This window comes from Equus przewalskii, chromosome 15 (assembly GCF_037783145.1).
Source record: "Equus przewalskii isolate Varuska chromosome 15, EquPr2, whole genome shotgun sequence".
NCBI classification, from domain to species: Eukaryota; Metazoa; Chordata; class Mammalia; order Perissodactyla; family Equidae; genus Equus; species Equus przewalskii.
In genome coordinates, this window is record NC_091845.1 from 11692102 (window position 1) to 11708209 (window position 16108).

The 16108-nt window shown below is 37.7% G+C and overlaps 1 long non-coding RNA gene across 2 annotated transcripts in view; it reads left to right on the top strand.

The window, feature by feature from the left end:
• Positions 1–16108, top strand: part of LOC139076033 (uncharacterized) — an 85609-nt gene that overhangs the window by 25608 nt on the left and 43893 nt on the right. For both annotated transcript variants that reach the window (XR_011527260.1, XR_011527259.1), the window contains exon 2: positions 10370–10485. This is a non-coding gene — a long non-coding RNA (uncharacterized lncRNA). The remainder of the gene's footprint in view (positions 1–10369; positions 10486–16108) is intronic.

Genomic DNA, 16108 nt, shown 5'->3' on the forward strand with positions numbered 1-16108 from the left:
TCTAGGTTCTATTAATTCATTACAATTTTGGATCCATAAAATGAATAATCTTAAAGGAATAAATACAAATACTAACAAGTACTAACCTAAACAAATGCCATTTTAATGAGTTGGAAGCCCTAAATGAAGAAAGAATTACTATAGAAAGAATATAGGTTCTATTAATTCATTACAATTTTGGATCCATAAAATGAATAATCTTAAAGGAATAAATACAAATACTAACAAGTACTAACCTAAACAAATGCCATTTTAATGAGTTGGAAGCCCTAAATGAAGAAAGAATTACTATAGAAAGAATATATGGCCTTGCTCACAAGTGAGGGACATATCAGCCAGTGCTTGACCTTTGCAACAACAAAGCCACATATAGAAGTGCCAGCAGAAGCACAGTTTGAATTTTGGTCACTTTAGAAGGTTCTTGGCCCCCCTCTATCTTGCTGATTAGTAATGAGGCCCCTACTTATAATTATGTCTTCAGAGAGTGGATTCATTTTAACAAAGAGTTATATAAGAATAAAAGTAATTTGTGACTACTTACAGATAGATTGACAATGAGATTCATTTAAATAGTGAATTGTTTGTGCAATTAAAGTATGGTTTGATTTAACAAAATTGATCTATACACAACTTTTTCAGAAATACATTACCAAAGCAGGTAGTATTTATAAAATAAAGAAACATCAGACAAGGCCTTGGATACCCTACCATCTATTAGGGATCGATTAGGGATGTCTGTCATACCTGTAGGAGCAGGAAGTGGTGATGTGAATGCTGTGTATTTGTTGATCTCTTAAATGTCCTTGAAAGATTGCTGTATGGTAAATCTCTGTCCTAATGGTTGACCTTTGATCTCTAGGTCCAATAGTGTTTTTAGAAGAACATCCAAACCTAATGATAAAGGAGAACATTATCATGTGACTGAGTGCTAGGGATGATGCTTCAGCTTCCATCTTTGATGTGGTTGGCAGTCATGGGCAGGTAGAGGCTTTGTTTCTCTGTTGCAGTGTATCTAAGTAGAGAGATCAAACATCCCAGTTTACCTAGAACTTATTGTCCTGTCATTTGTCCAGAATTATTAATTTTACAACAAATTTGTGTGATTTTGAGTTGCATTTAAATAAGACTAGGTGGTTTGCTAGACCTCCAGTTTGTATTCCAGCTTCTGCCAGGACTTGTCTAATAGTGTGTGAATAGAGTAGAGCAGAGTTCTCACTGTAACATGTGGCTAAATGTGAAAGATCAACAGCATAACCCATCTTATCCCTCCTGAACTTTTTCTGATGCAACATAGTTAATGTTTCCTTTTCAAGTGCAGCCTGCAGGGCGCTTGATAATGAGATATCAACCCAAGTAGCTACCTTTTTCTGGTTTGGGTGGTGCTGGAATAAGATTTGGCAGTGCTGCTCTGCTGACCACTAATCACCAGTCAGATATGCTGTGGTCCACGCCATGGCCTCAGAGATACAAGAAAACACAAAGTCACCAGTTGGTGGGGAAAGTGGGAAGCATGGAAAATTACAGCTACACGATATATGTATAGGCAATAGCAAATAAGAAGTCCTGTTCCTGAGGATAAGAAAAGTAGTCTAACAACTGCCATTGTCAGATGAACCTCAAAAATAGAAATGTTAATATCAGTGTAAACTTCCAAGACTCCTGTCTGCTGCTGTTCTCTCCTAATAAATCAAAATGTAATAAATCAAAATATAACAAAGTGTTTGCCAAAACACTTTGGCAAAGTGTTCATGAAGACAAAAGACACTAGACCATGGATACAACAACCAGCTCTATGCCAAAGACACAGAGTACTCCTGCTATGAAAGATATTATTTTATTTAAATGAAGTCATAGCTTATAATTTGAATACATGAGGGGACAGAATCCAGAAATCCAAACACACTAAAATAATTGAAAAGTAGTCCATATAAAAAGTACAACAAAGCACAAGGCTAGACCCAACCATCTGTTTCCAGAGTTTAAGTGTTCATAGGAATAAAAGCAGAAAGTTCCGCATCCTAATCCACAGCTAATCTAATACAGAAGGACTGGTTTGGGGGAACCTGCTTTACATAGTTGTTGTCAAGGAAGGTCTTGCTGAAGAGGTGACATTTGGGTTGATACTTGAATGAGAAGACACAGCCTGACATGCAAGGATATGGATGTAAAGAATTTCAATCAGGCAACTCCAGCTAGTCCAAGAGTGCTGAGAAGGGTACGAGGTGGATAATTCAGAAAAAAATCTATTTGTGTAGGTAAAGTTTGGGTTCTTGGATATTAGTAAAGATGAACATAGACAGTAGAATTTTTTTTTATTGAGTTATTGATAGGTTACAATCTTGTGAAATTTCAATTGTACATTAATGTTTGTCAGTCATGTTGTAGGTGCACCACTTCACCCTCTGTGCCCACCCCCCACCCCACCTTTCCCCTGGTGTCCACTAAACTGTTCTTGGTCCATAGTTTTAAATTCCTCATATGAGTGGAGTCATACACAGATTATCTTTCTCTTGCTGGCTTATTTCACTTAACATAATTCTCTCAAGGTCCATCCATGTTATTGCAAATGGAATGATTTTGTTCTGTTTTGCAGCTGAGTAGTATTCCATTGTATATATGTACCACATCTTCTTTATCTATTCGTCTGTTGATGGGCACTTAGGTTGCTTCCACGTCTTGGCTATTGTAAACAGTGCTGCAATAAACATTGGGGTGCACAGGACTTTTGGGATTGCTGACTTCAGGCTCTTTGGATAAATACCCAGTAGTGGGATGGCTGGATTGTATGGTAGTTCTATTTTTAGTTTTTTGAGCAATCTCCATACTGTTTTCCATAGTAGCTGCACCAGTTTGCATTCCCACCAGCAGTGTATGAGGGTTCCTTTTTCTCCGCAATCTCTCCAACATTTGTTGCTATTAGTTTTAGATATTTTTGTCATTCCAGCGGGTGTAAGGTGATATCTTAGTGTAGTTTTGATTTGCATTTCCCTGATGATCAGCGATGATGAGCATCTTTTCATGTGCCTATTGGCCATCAGTATATCTTCTTTGGAGAAATGTCTGTTCATGTCTCCAGCCCATTTTTTGATTGGGTTGTTTGATGTTTTGTGATTGAGTTGCGAGAGTTCTTTATATATTAAGGATATTAAGCCTTTGTATAGACAGTAGAATTTTTTTTTTCTTCCATAGCGGAGTTTATGAGCTCCCAAAGATATCTAAGGAGACAGTGTGAAGCCTGTGCCTTCTGACTTTCACGGAAAACACAGTGAGCTGATATACAGGAGGCTAGAGCTTCATAAAGTTCAGCATCTCTATTGATGCTTTTTTCCCTGTGTGCTCTTTTCTCTTACTAAACTGTCCTCTCTGAAAACTTCCTATTAACGCTTGAGGAAGTGGAGTTAACCATGGTAATTCTAAGGGAGAAGTTGCTGAAGCAATTGATGCTGGAGTTGAAGAACATTGTCCCCTTGCCTTTGGCTTGTGGTGTCAACTCAGATTCATATTGTAGAGCCATCACTCCCCATCATCACCATAGTGCTCGTGCCTCCACGAATTCCCTTGGCTGTAGCATTGACTTTATTCCATCGCTAGGTGAGCATTCTTTCCAAACACACAAAGGGTTATTACGTAGGGGAGTAAAAATAATTGATTCTGTATTACTGATGAGAAGCAAACTTGGACAAGAGGGTAGAATTTTAAGCAGAGAAAATTTAGCTTGACCTTTCTAAAATGGGGGCATTCAACATTGAAAACAAATTGTCTTGTATGACAGTAAGTTTCCCATTCCTAGAGTCATTAAAGCAACAGCTTTTGGACTTGTAGGTGATGTTGCATAAGAGAGACCTCTCCTGTGGGAAAGGTTGTTTTAGATATGTCTGTGGCCTTTCCCAACTCCAAGAAGCTTAGAAAGAGTCTATTTTTGTTTTTTGTGAGGAAGGTTGTCTATGAGTCAACATCTATGCCAATCTCCTCCTATTTTATGTGGGATGCCACCACAGCATGGCTTGATGAGCCATGCTAGGTCTGCACCTGGGATCTGAACCTGCAAACCCTGTGCCGCTGAAGTGGAGCAAGTGAACCTAACCACTATGCCACCAACATGGCCCCCAAAGAGTCTATTATTAAGTAATTTATTGCAAAAGAGCTATAGGTTACCCAAGAGAAAAAATATAGTTTCTCTGGGATGCCTGGGCTGCTACTACACCATAAACCTAGTATTTACCAATAATAAAGAAAATGATATTGGTTGGTTCGGAAGTTTGTAAGATGCCTGGATCACTGGATTTGAGTCTTGATTACATCTCTTGCGTCCCTTCAGTTCTCCCCCAAAATGTGAGCATTATAGTCATGACTATGAATCCCACTGGTTCTCAATCTTTTGGATTCAATGCTCCTCTTTGAGAATAAATTTCTTGGAATACTCTTTCATTATCCTCAAATCAGATTCATAGATAATATATCCTACCTACATACATAATCTCAAAACAAATAAATAATATCTAACAGTACTCAAAGGAGAAAAATATCAGCAATTCATAACAAAACAATATGCATTTCAATGTGTAAATAAATGGGCGCAACTACACTAAAGAAACACAGAAGTAATCAGATATATGTCCTACATGTAGAATCACCAGGAATGTGACAGTAACAAATGCAGACTGATTCCAGAGTGTTGTATTAGGATTCAAAATCTAAGAGCAGCATTGCTGTTGGTAATATGATTTTCTGTAACAATGAGCAGCTCGTGGTAAAGTTCTCAAGCAAAACAGGATACAATCTTACCTCAGCTGACAGAGCTGTTCATTCTCAGAAAATCTAGTGTATTTTGAAACAAGGGAAAAAATGTTTTCTGGTTATATATGCATGATGGAATTAGGTTCTGAGTTCAGGTAATTATAAAGAGATATTCAGGTGATATTAAAAAGTCACTCAAGATAGAGGAGAATTCTTTTTCTTCCTGGTTGCTTTATCCATTGCAGAACATCTGGCATCCCTGGCCTCCGTCCATTAATGCTTCTCCGTCTGTTTTTTATGAAATCCAGGGGAAAAAAGCACCCACAAATTTCCAAAATATCACCTGGGAGAAGTATTAAGTTCTTTGAGACTACTGACATTGGACTAGGACAGGCACAGTATCTTCTTCTCTGTTCCCTTAGCTGCAGGAGCCCGTTAGAACCAAATGATATCTTAAAAACAGTGACTGATTTTCTGATTCATTAATAATCCACTGTAGCTGAGGCACCATAGGAGCACCCAGATCCCAAAGTGATCCGAACAGCCCCATTCTTCAATGCAATGACCCAGTGTGAGAGCTGTGATCTCAGATAGCTGGAGACTAGGCTTTTCAGATAAAGGACTCCTGTTTGAAATCAGCAAATGAGGGCTCATGTCCCTTTATGCAACCCTACCATTGGGGCCACATTGCACATTACTTCTTTGCTTGGACCAGTTAGGTGTTTGCTATTTTAGAGCTAAAAACAGGCCATGACCAAGCTTCCACTGGGTTTAATCTGGTGAGCTTTCTTCACATTAAACTTAACCGTGAGAACTTGTTTATCCTCAATAAGAAAGTACAGTTTACTTAATTTATTAATTTCAATATTACCAAATGCCATTTCCTCAGTGAACGTCTGAATAGGAGAGACATTAAAGTTAGCGTTGGAGGAATTGTGGGGAAGATGAGAATGAAGGGAAAATATGGGAAAGGAGTCATTTTGTCAACATTTAATTCTCAAAAAGAGCTCCAGAATTGATGGCCTTTCTACTCCTTATTGCACCTCTCAACATGGATATATTGTTTCAAACTGAAAACTCCTGAAACTATTGGAGAAGCTTATTTTTTTTTTTTTTTCTCTAAATTTTGCCTGTTAGCAAACCAAATTCTCCTGATTTGCACAGAAGGGATAAAACCTCAATAAATACACGCTAACGTTCAGTTAGCTGTTCTCATTTTTCAACCTCCCCATCCAGATCTCTTCCCACTCCACCCACGGAGAAAGGGAAAATATGGTCAGAAGTTGCTTTCACAGCAATGGGCAAAATGTTTCTCCAAAGCAGCATCACGATGTGTGTGTGTGTGTATGTGTGTGTGTATGAGATAGATATAGAGATAGAGCTAGAACGAGAGAGAGATAGTTACTGGAAAAGAAAACATCCATTGTTACAGGACACGATTAAGTGAAACCTCATAAACTGGTAAAGTCTTTACAGCAAAAGAGCTGCTCATACCAATATGATGACTTGCAGTTTACGAAGCATTTTCACAAACAATTTCATTTCATCATCTCCACAAACTTGTGATGTAAGAATTATTGTCTCCAAATCATAGATAAGGAAACAGAAGCTCAAAGACATTCATAACTTTCCTCAAATCACACATTGAGTAACTAGGGGACCAAAAGACCCCTAGTTTTAGTGCTCTTTCTCATGTTACTTATTCAAACAGAGTTTTAAAAATCATACTGGTAAGTTGAGCAGAAAGGCCTCGATAGATGTAACATGTAAAGGTGCCCAACCAATTTTCAGATTATTGTTTTATAAATATATTTTGAAGGTAACTAATTTCTGTATCTCAGTAAGTAAATAACAAAGCTCTAAGAATGAGATTGGAATTTGCTGAGGTACCTAGTTGGGTTGGTTTGGGAAAAGATTGAAAACTTTAAACTCTGCCCATAAGAAAAGGCAGCATAAGGTATGAAATACCCTGTGATTTTAAATAATCTTTGATGATAACAGAATATGATGATTGTGAGAACATATATGAAGCAAATAATTACAAAACATTCAACATATTTTTCACATATAAATCCTTTTTAAATATGATATTATAACAAGTCATAGCTTGTATTGAAAAATGCAACTGATTTCATTTGGTTTTCTGCTCTATACATAGAACAGATGTTTTCTAAAGTATAAAATTCTCCTTAGTCACATCTTGAATGTACACTTAGCTAGAAAGATGGATCAGTGTGTTAGGTATCATAGGGAGGGCTTGGTCTGTTGGTTACAACGTATCTTAGAATTATAGGATTATGAGGTTACTCTTGATGAAAGTTTATTTTAAACCAGATTGACTCCAAGACATTTAAATAGACTCCAGGACATTTCTAAGTCAAGATTGGGGTAACTTCTAACAGATATCTACCACTACCCTGGCATGAATTTCTCAAACTTGGCAAGGCATCTCAGAGTCGGTAGGTTTAGTGCCTTCATATGGATTCAGCCTGCATTATATGTCCAAGAACACTGTGTTAAACAATCCTTACTACGTACTGGCACTGTGCTAAGTGTTTTCATGCATTTTTCCATTTTATCCTCCCGTATTCCATTTTGGGTAATACTAGCAGCTCTCACAAAAGAAATCCATAATTTAGAGCTTTGTATAATAGAGATTTACTTCTCGCAGAAAAGCCAGGAAGACGTTTCTAGTTTGTAGGCAGTTTTCCTCCATGTGTTGACTCAGACATTCACCACAAGAGTCTAAAATCCCCTAGAACAGAGATCAGTGAGCTCTGCCCTGTGGGCTAAATCTGGCTGCCAACTGTTTTTAATGACCCATGAGCTTGGAGTACTTTTTACATTTTTAAAGAGTAGAAACAAAACAGAAATACGATACTTTGTGAAACACAAGAAGTATGTGAAATTCATATTTTACTGTCCCTACCTAAAGCCTTATTGTGTTCCTACACAGACCCTACAGAAAACACAGCTATGCTCGTCTGTTTACATATTGTCTGAAGCTGCTTTTGCACTTCAAAGGCAGAACTGAAAAGGTGCCTCAGAAATTGTACGACTCACAAAGCCAAAAAATATTTACTATTTTGCTCCTGTAGACAACGTGAAGCCCCAAAATTCATATGTTCAAGCCCTAACTCCAGTGTAATGGTATTCACAGGTGGGACCTTTGCTAGTAATTATATTTAGATGATGTTATGAGGCTGGGGCCCCCATGATGAAATTAGTGTCTTTATAAGTAGAGGAAGGGAACCAGAGCTCTCTCTCTCTTCTCTGTGTATGGCAGCCCAAGATGACTAATATACTGGCCCTTAACAGAAAAAGTTTCCTGACCCTGGCTCCAGAGCTTTCTTATAGACTGAATTTTACCCACAGAAGGAGAATGGGGAACACATTCTAACCCAAAGCTTAGAGAGGTTAGTGGCTTGCTCAAGGGTTTGCGATTCCATGTTGTGTACCCAGGATTCACAGAGATCTTTCAGACCTCAAAAGCCAAAATCTTAACCTTTTTCTTTACTATTAGGCTCTTAGATCTCTCCACCAGTGTGTTCATTCATAAATTCCCATAATGTATGCATTTTTGGGAAACCAAGGACTTCAGGCCAACACGCCTCATCACATTATTTTAATTTAAGATGCACTGAGTTCTGGCTATGCTCTAATAATAACTTTGAGAAAACAATGAGAAGTACTTAGTTTGAAATATAAAGACCCAGTGTGGCTCTGAGTGCAATGACCATGTGCCAACCAGTCAATAAATTTTCAAAAGAATAACGCTGCTTCCGATAATGTTTTATATTTCAAAATTATTCTTTTTTAATTGTACTTCATATCCCTTGTGTATGATGTATCAAATCCCACGGGATAAGCAAACCAATCTCCCTGTTACTACAAAACAGAAATAAAATATTATAGGATTTTCTGATGACTCTGAGGAGCTGAATGGTTCCTATGGGACTGCAAAGTTAGTTAAAATGAGCATAGGATTGCTATACTCTATTATGGCACAATTATGCTCTCCCTTTCTTTTTTTCTTCCCTCCTTAAAGACTTTACAAAAGGAGTCAAAGTGAGAAAAACGCAATTTTTTTCCAGGTTTGCTTTTGAATGGGGTGAGAAAGAAATGGTCATGAAATACTTGTAATCACAATTGTTATAGACATTTTCTGCCTTATATTTAGAACTGCTGAACAAGCTTAGATAAATCAATCACTGTGATAAAATAGCACATAAAAAAGCAGTAGAACAACATCCTGATCTTGACATACAAGACTGGGCACATAAATAGAATTTTTTTTCTTTAAAATACTGCATTTAAACTATACTTCAGTTGTTTCTCCAGCATTTGTAATTGTCTCTACATACACACATCACATCCCCAATAAATGAAAGAAGGCTTTCATTTAGGTTGGGCAACTTGTTCTGAGATGCAAAGAGATAAGGGTGTCACCCTCTCTCTGACTTATAATGTGAAGTGCAAGTTATAAAGTCTCCTCGTTCTGTTGACATAGGAAAGGTAGAATGTGCTAGCTTCAGAGAAGAACCAAAGCTCTTTAGAGATTAACAGGAAGTACTGGAACTGGAAGAATCCAAACATTAATGAGTGAAAATAGCTTACCCTGAATACTTAGAACTTTGGGTATCTCATTTTTCACTTACAGCAATTAGCGCCATTTTACAGATGGGAGAGCTTGAGGTTCTGAGAGGCCAAGTTAGTTTTCCAGGGACATAAGCTTGCTTTGTAGCAAACACATGATTTAAACATACATCTTTCTGGCAGCTCACGTTGCCTCTGGTGTGATGGCCGCTCATTCCCCAGCCGTGTCTCATCTCACCTATCAGTTCTTCCTAACGGCAAAATAAAGCATAACTTAGTTTTTGCAGGTCAGTGGTGATAGTTATACACGTTTCAAACCTATCACATTGGAGAGCTCAAACTCAAACAACATGTCAGTTGAAGTATTTTTAGTACCAGGTAGAAGAAAAATGGGCTCAAAGTAGGTCAAATAATAAAGAAAATTTGTTGGCACACAAAATTATTGTAAGGATTGACTTCCAATAAGCCTTTACTCAGTAGCTCAATGATGTCTCCAAGGACCTGGTTTTCTCTTTCTTTTTTCTTCACTCTCTACAAGGTCCATTTCATTCCAAAGCTAGTCCCTTCAGTATTCCAAAAAGGAAAAAGAGAAACATCTAGAAAAACATAATTCTCCTTTCACATTGAATAGCAAAGGAAGCAGCTTCATCCCAACAATCTTTACAAATTTCCTGAGATGCATTTTCATCATACAATCTTATTTCACATGCCCAACTGAATCGATTATTGTTTCCAGGAGATGGAATGTGTCAATAGTTTTAGCCTCAATCAGATACTCCAGCCTTGAAGTGTGGGAGAGAAAACTCAATTTCCTGGAAACTACATAGACCCACAAATAAAAATCAGGGACTATTAAGAAGAAAAAAGGTGGATGGATGTTGGGGAAGTGTATCAATCAGAATAGGGTAGATTATGTTGTAGTACCAAATGATCCCTAAATCTCAGTAACCTAAAACAACAAATGTCCATTTCTTGCTAATCTTCCATCATTGCCAGCTGGGAGTTCTGCTCTATGTCATCATTGTTCTCACTCCAGGACCCAGGTTCACAGAACAACCACTTTCTGGAGCACTGCCAAACAGACTAGGAGCAGGAGAAGAGAATAAGAGGAAGCAGGCACTCGATTTTGAGAATTCTTCACATCCCTCAAAAGTAAGTGACATGGCCACATGTAACTTTAAAAGAGAAAGGAACTACAATGCTACCATGCGTGTGGAAGGGGAGAGCTAGAATATTTTTGAGGATCCTTTATAAATATTCCAAGAAATAACCAACAGTCATCATAGCTCTTCGGAGTGAGAGAGAGAGATGTTCTGAGTTCAAACACCACCAAAGGGCTTAAGGAGGATGATGTTATAAACCGGAAGAATTACCATCTTCTCTGGTGGGGGAAAAGGAAGAATTGCTCTCAGGTGCTCACTGAATTCTTCCTCCTTTCATTGACATTTCTATTGTGTAATAATAGTTATATCACAAAGATTATACCAGGAGAATCAACTAGAATGAAAAAATATATGGAGCTAGGATTAGATCATAAAAATGCCCTATCTTCAGTTGTGTGGCTTGGCAATAAATTCAAGTATCTGACTGACAGTCCTTTAGAAGTCGCAATCATTTCACTCACCCAAGAGCTAATGGGAGAGATATGCTCAGTATAAAGCAGGGGGTGATTTTAAATTTAACTAAAATCCAGTAGTGATACTAAGATTTAAGAAAGTTATTTGGATGTTATCTGAGTTCATTGTCATAGATATTTTATTTTTTTCTATTCTGGGGGAGAAAAAATAAAAACTTTTGTGAAGCCCCGGCAAAAAAAATTTAAGCTTTATGATTATATATGGAGAGTAGCCTCTGATGAGATCAACGAGAAAGGAAAAAATCAAGACTCAGTTCATTCTTCCTTTAGAAAATAAACAATAATGCCTACACAAGAAAATGTTATTTTCAACGTTAGTGTTTCTTCTAGTAAAGGGAAATGAGAATCTTAATGACTTTGGGAAAACCTATCACTTGAGTGATGTCATACAATTTTATGAAGTAGGAAATGAAATGATCAGAGGGTCTTCTTATGTGCACCCATCACATTTTGGATTTTAAGGAGTTTGATCATCTACTCTAAGATTTTTTCCTTAATGATACCTACCCAATTAACTGTAGTAGCTTCTCCTAGTCTAGGAAAAATACCACTTCAGTTTTAAGTGCTTAAAAATATTTATTTCTTACTTCATTCAGTAAATATGTGTTACATCCCAACTGTGCACAATCTACGATCTGGGCACACAGTGGTGAACAGTATAGACAGGAGTTCACTTTGCTACACTCCTTTCTTATGTAAGAAAGGGTCCTAGGAGTTTGACCTGGGCTTATGTCCCATGAGCGAGGACCTGGTATAAAAGTGGGCTAAGGTTGGCTCATGGCTGTGGTGTTGAGACTCAAGAAATTCCAAAGTCAGCATTTAAAGTCAAAGGGAATGTCATGACCACAGAAAACCTTGAAACAGAGGAAAGAAATAAACTTCCAAAGGTCTTAGCTGGTATGATGTTCAGACAGAAGCAAGGAGGCAAAAGAAAAATAACAGCTAATGACTACATCAGGCTGATTAGGAGCCTTACACAGTTCTAACTTTAACACAGCAACTCGATTATACTCACAAGAAGGCTATGAGGGAGGTGCTTTCATCATCCCTACTTTACACACGAGAAAACAGGAATAGAGGTGTAGAAATTAAGTGTCTTACCCAAGATCACATCCGTCAGCCTAGCTCCAGAGTTTGTGCTCTGAACCATGTGATGCCATCATCAAAAGCAAAATGGAGCAAACAGGTTCATTTCCCATTTCTAAGGGCTGGACAATATTAAACATAGAGAGATTACCAAAGGCATTAAGATATAAGCCAGATTTTCACTTATGGAGCATTAGTACCAACTTGCCTACATTGGAAGTAAATCATTTACAGTCATGTGTTGCTTAACAAAGGAGATACATTCTGAGAAATACATTATTAGGTGATTTCATTGTTGTGCGAACATCGTAGAGTGTACTTACACAGACCTAGATGGTATAGCCTACTATCCAGGCTATCTGGCACTAACTTTATGAGACCACCATCACACATGAGGTCCATCATTGATTGAAATGTCGTTATGAAGCATACGACTGTATTTCTGGAAGGATATTTGATTAATCTAGAAGAACTGGAGAGATAAACAAAAGCCACAGACACGTTAGACTTGTTCTGGCAGCTTTGAGGATGCAAGTTTTCCTACAGTAAAGGTCAAGTATCATATTTATATTGATAAAGCATGGAATTGAAAAGGAATAATGATTATATATTAAAGAATACATAAACAAATGAACTATAAATAACTATGGTTTAACTAATCTTTCCTTTTCAAACTTCTATTTTCTTAAGCTATTATTGATGTTCTTTATAGAAAAATTAAAATTTTTCAGCAAAGGCAAATAAGCAGTAATTATACAGTTCCTAAAAGAATTCAGAATGTCTTAAGAATGCATATCAGGATACACCACACTTCTTGCTCCCTCCTACCCTGCATGAGACTGGGGAATGATGCATTCATTGCAATGGTGATAAATCCGTAAGATTACTCAGATGAATCCAGTGCTTCTAACTGAAAACACATCCCTGTGCACCCCCAATTATTGTTACAACTTTTTCTCTATTTCTGGAGCTCAAGCCATGGAACCAAAACAAAAGAAAACAAAACAAAAACAAAAGAACCCACATAGCTATCAAGAGAAAATTTTGTTTTGGGGGCATAGTCAATGGCGTACATTATTCAAATGTTCCAATTAACTAAGAGCACAAGGCTCCCACAGTCTCAGGTTGTTTTGCTAGATAAAATACAGGATGCTCAGTTAAATCTTGACTTCAGATAAACAATGAATAATTTTTTAGGATGAGTATCTCCCAAGTATGTCTGTTTGTTTGTTTTGCCATATCTGGCAAACCTGTCACCAAGGTTTAAGAAGCAGGGGCCACTCTGGGAGAATGTTGCAGTACCAAACATGTGTGTCTGCCCGGAATTGGCTCTGCTACCCTGAGTAAGCTGCCTAGCCCCACTGAACCTCAGTTTCCTAATATGCAAAGGGAGAAAGGTGAGCTAGCTGAATTCTGAGGACCCTTTCTTGTGTACATTTCTAGATTCTACTAGTCTCTAATAGTCTGGACTCCACGCAAAGAAAAGAAGTATGATTTCGTTGTTTGTAAACTGTCCTGTGAGGCACAGAAGTAAATTAAGAGCCATTCACTTATTATCATTCTGTCCAAGAAGAAGAGAAAAAGAACAACGACAGCAAATTAGACAGACGATGAGAGCAGGACACGGCTGTCTTCCGGGGAGTTTCAAGCAGATAAGAGAATGTGCCCTGGGATGGGCTCCTCGCAAAGTCTCCTGCTGTTCTCCTGGGAGGTTACCATTTGTTCCGCCCACAGGGTTCCAAAATTAAGAACTGGCCTCTTTTGTGGGGAAAAGTGCTTTTAATGCATTTATAAGAAGCTGAAATACACAGAGATGCAAGAAAAATGCTTTTAAATGTATATTTGCATTCACTTTGGAGATGGAATGCTGAATGTAACTGTTTTAGCTCAAAAAGTTTTGTGGGCTTTTAAAAAAATTAGTTTTTTGTAGTATAGTAGACAGTAGCAGGATACAGCTCTGCCATTGCCATTTATCTAACTCAGCAAGACTAATTCGCACCCCTCACACCACTTTCCCTAAGAGTTCTGTATGAAAGATTACCCTGGTGCCTTCATTGTTCCTTTGTTCATAATTGCTCAGCATCTCTCCGTTCTGGCTTGAGTTAAATCAGAAATACAATGAACTACATGGAATATATGTGTGAACAGAATACCAGCAATCCTTCCTTTCCTGTGCATTAAAAATACAATTCTTCAATTTCTATATACTGTGAGCACCATTTCTTTTCAGAGAAGGATAAAAACACAAAGCAACTTCTCATTGTGACAAGGAAATCCAGGAAAATCTTTTCATAACAAGACAATGACCACAAAGGTACAGGGCTAATTTGGGAAATTTACCATGTAACATCGGAAAGACCCTGCGAATTTTTTGGTTAGGGAAGTACCTCACAAGCAAATGTGGGTTTTCACTGGGTTAGATAGAGTCTTCTTCCAGAAACTGTATTAAGGAGCTCAGTCGAATCATGAATTGCTTCTCTGCAACAAAGGCCCCACCCCTGCTATGCCTAATCATAGTGGAATAAAAGGTTAGACGCAATAAGTGAACATGGTTCACTTCTTTTGGCCACTGGGGACTGAAGAGTTAAACCACAAGCTCTACACTGGGCTTGTACATTTAGAGGATTCCTATTCCATCTAATCTTGTAGGTCGCTCTGGGTATCTTCTGTAAGCCTTCAGCTCTGTTCATCTTTCCTGGGTTAAATACACAGGAGAGTGAGCAAGATGAAATCAGAAAATATAATTCTCAATCAGGGTTTCTCAACCTTGACACAATTGACATTTTGGGTAGAATAATTCTTTGTTGTGACTATCCTGTACGTTGTAGGATGCTAAGAAGCATGCCTGTCTTGTACTTAGTAGATGACAGCAGCACATCCTCCCCAGTTGTGACAATCAAAAATGTCTCCAGACAGTTCTAAATATCCTCAGGGAGAAAGCAAGGCAAAATCGATCAAGTTAATCCATGAAAGGAGGAACTTAGATTCTCAAGGAAAGATTTAGACTCTGGTAAAATAAAGCCCACAAATAAATACATAAGAGGCATCCATATTTCTTCTCTGTGTTGATAGTGATAAAGATAACTTTATATAAATTGTACAATTACTGAGGTACCATAAACATTTAGGGCAAACAAAATGTGTTGACTACACATGTTAATTTTCTGTCTCTAGTCAAATACTTTATTTGAATGTTGCCTTCCTGACTATTCACTCTCAATATGATCTATAACACTCAAAACCCCACAGTTTTCTACATATAACAGATTTCTATACTTTGTGTATTCTTTCAAGATCCAGCTCCGCCTACTCTTCCCAGCCTTCTCTCCTCTTTCTATTCCACGTGCATTCTTGAAATGCATCTGTGTCATCACATTGGTCAGTTTCCCCGCCTGGAATGCACGTCTCTCCAAGAGACTGTGAGCTCACTGAGCACAGAACCAATACGTTTCTCCTTTTATTTTCACTGTTAAGCACAGACCCCAGCATAGTAATGTTCACTATTTTTTTTTGAAAGAATGAAATAAATTAATAGTAACCCTGAAGAACTCTTAGATGACATCTCTACTTTCTCCCGGGATACAAATCACTCCTACTTCTTCAATCAGTTCCCCCTTATAGTCAAAGTTAGAGATAGAGCTGATTCAAAGAGTAAGTGTTCTGAACTTTTTCCCTGAAACTCTAGAACTCTAGTTATTGATTAGAAAATGAAAATGGTGTTTTGAGTATTTACTACCCTGATAGATTTTAGGTTCTCAGTCAAATAAAAATAAAATTCCTTTAGAAACAGCAGGAAATCATTATGAAAAAATAAATAAGACATTTCACTAATTCATTATGATAGAATTCTATATTTTGTTTTATTTTTTGCCATTGAGGGCTTCCCTCTCAGCCACAGTCCTCTATTTCAAAATTGGAAAACTATACAGTGACCTTAGGGCCCGGCTGGGTCAGCGCTCTTCTTCACCCAGAGAGGAAAGTGGCCACACAAAGACTCTAGTTTTAGGAGTGACTTAAAATTTATTTTCCTCTTCTCACACCACATTAACAATA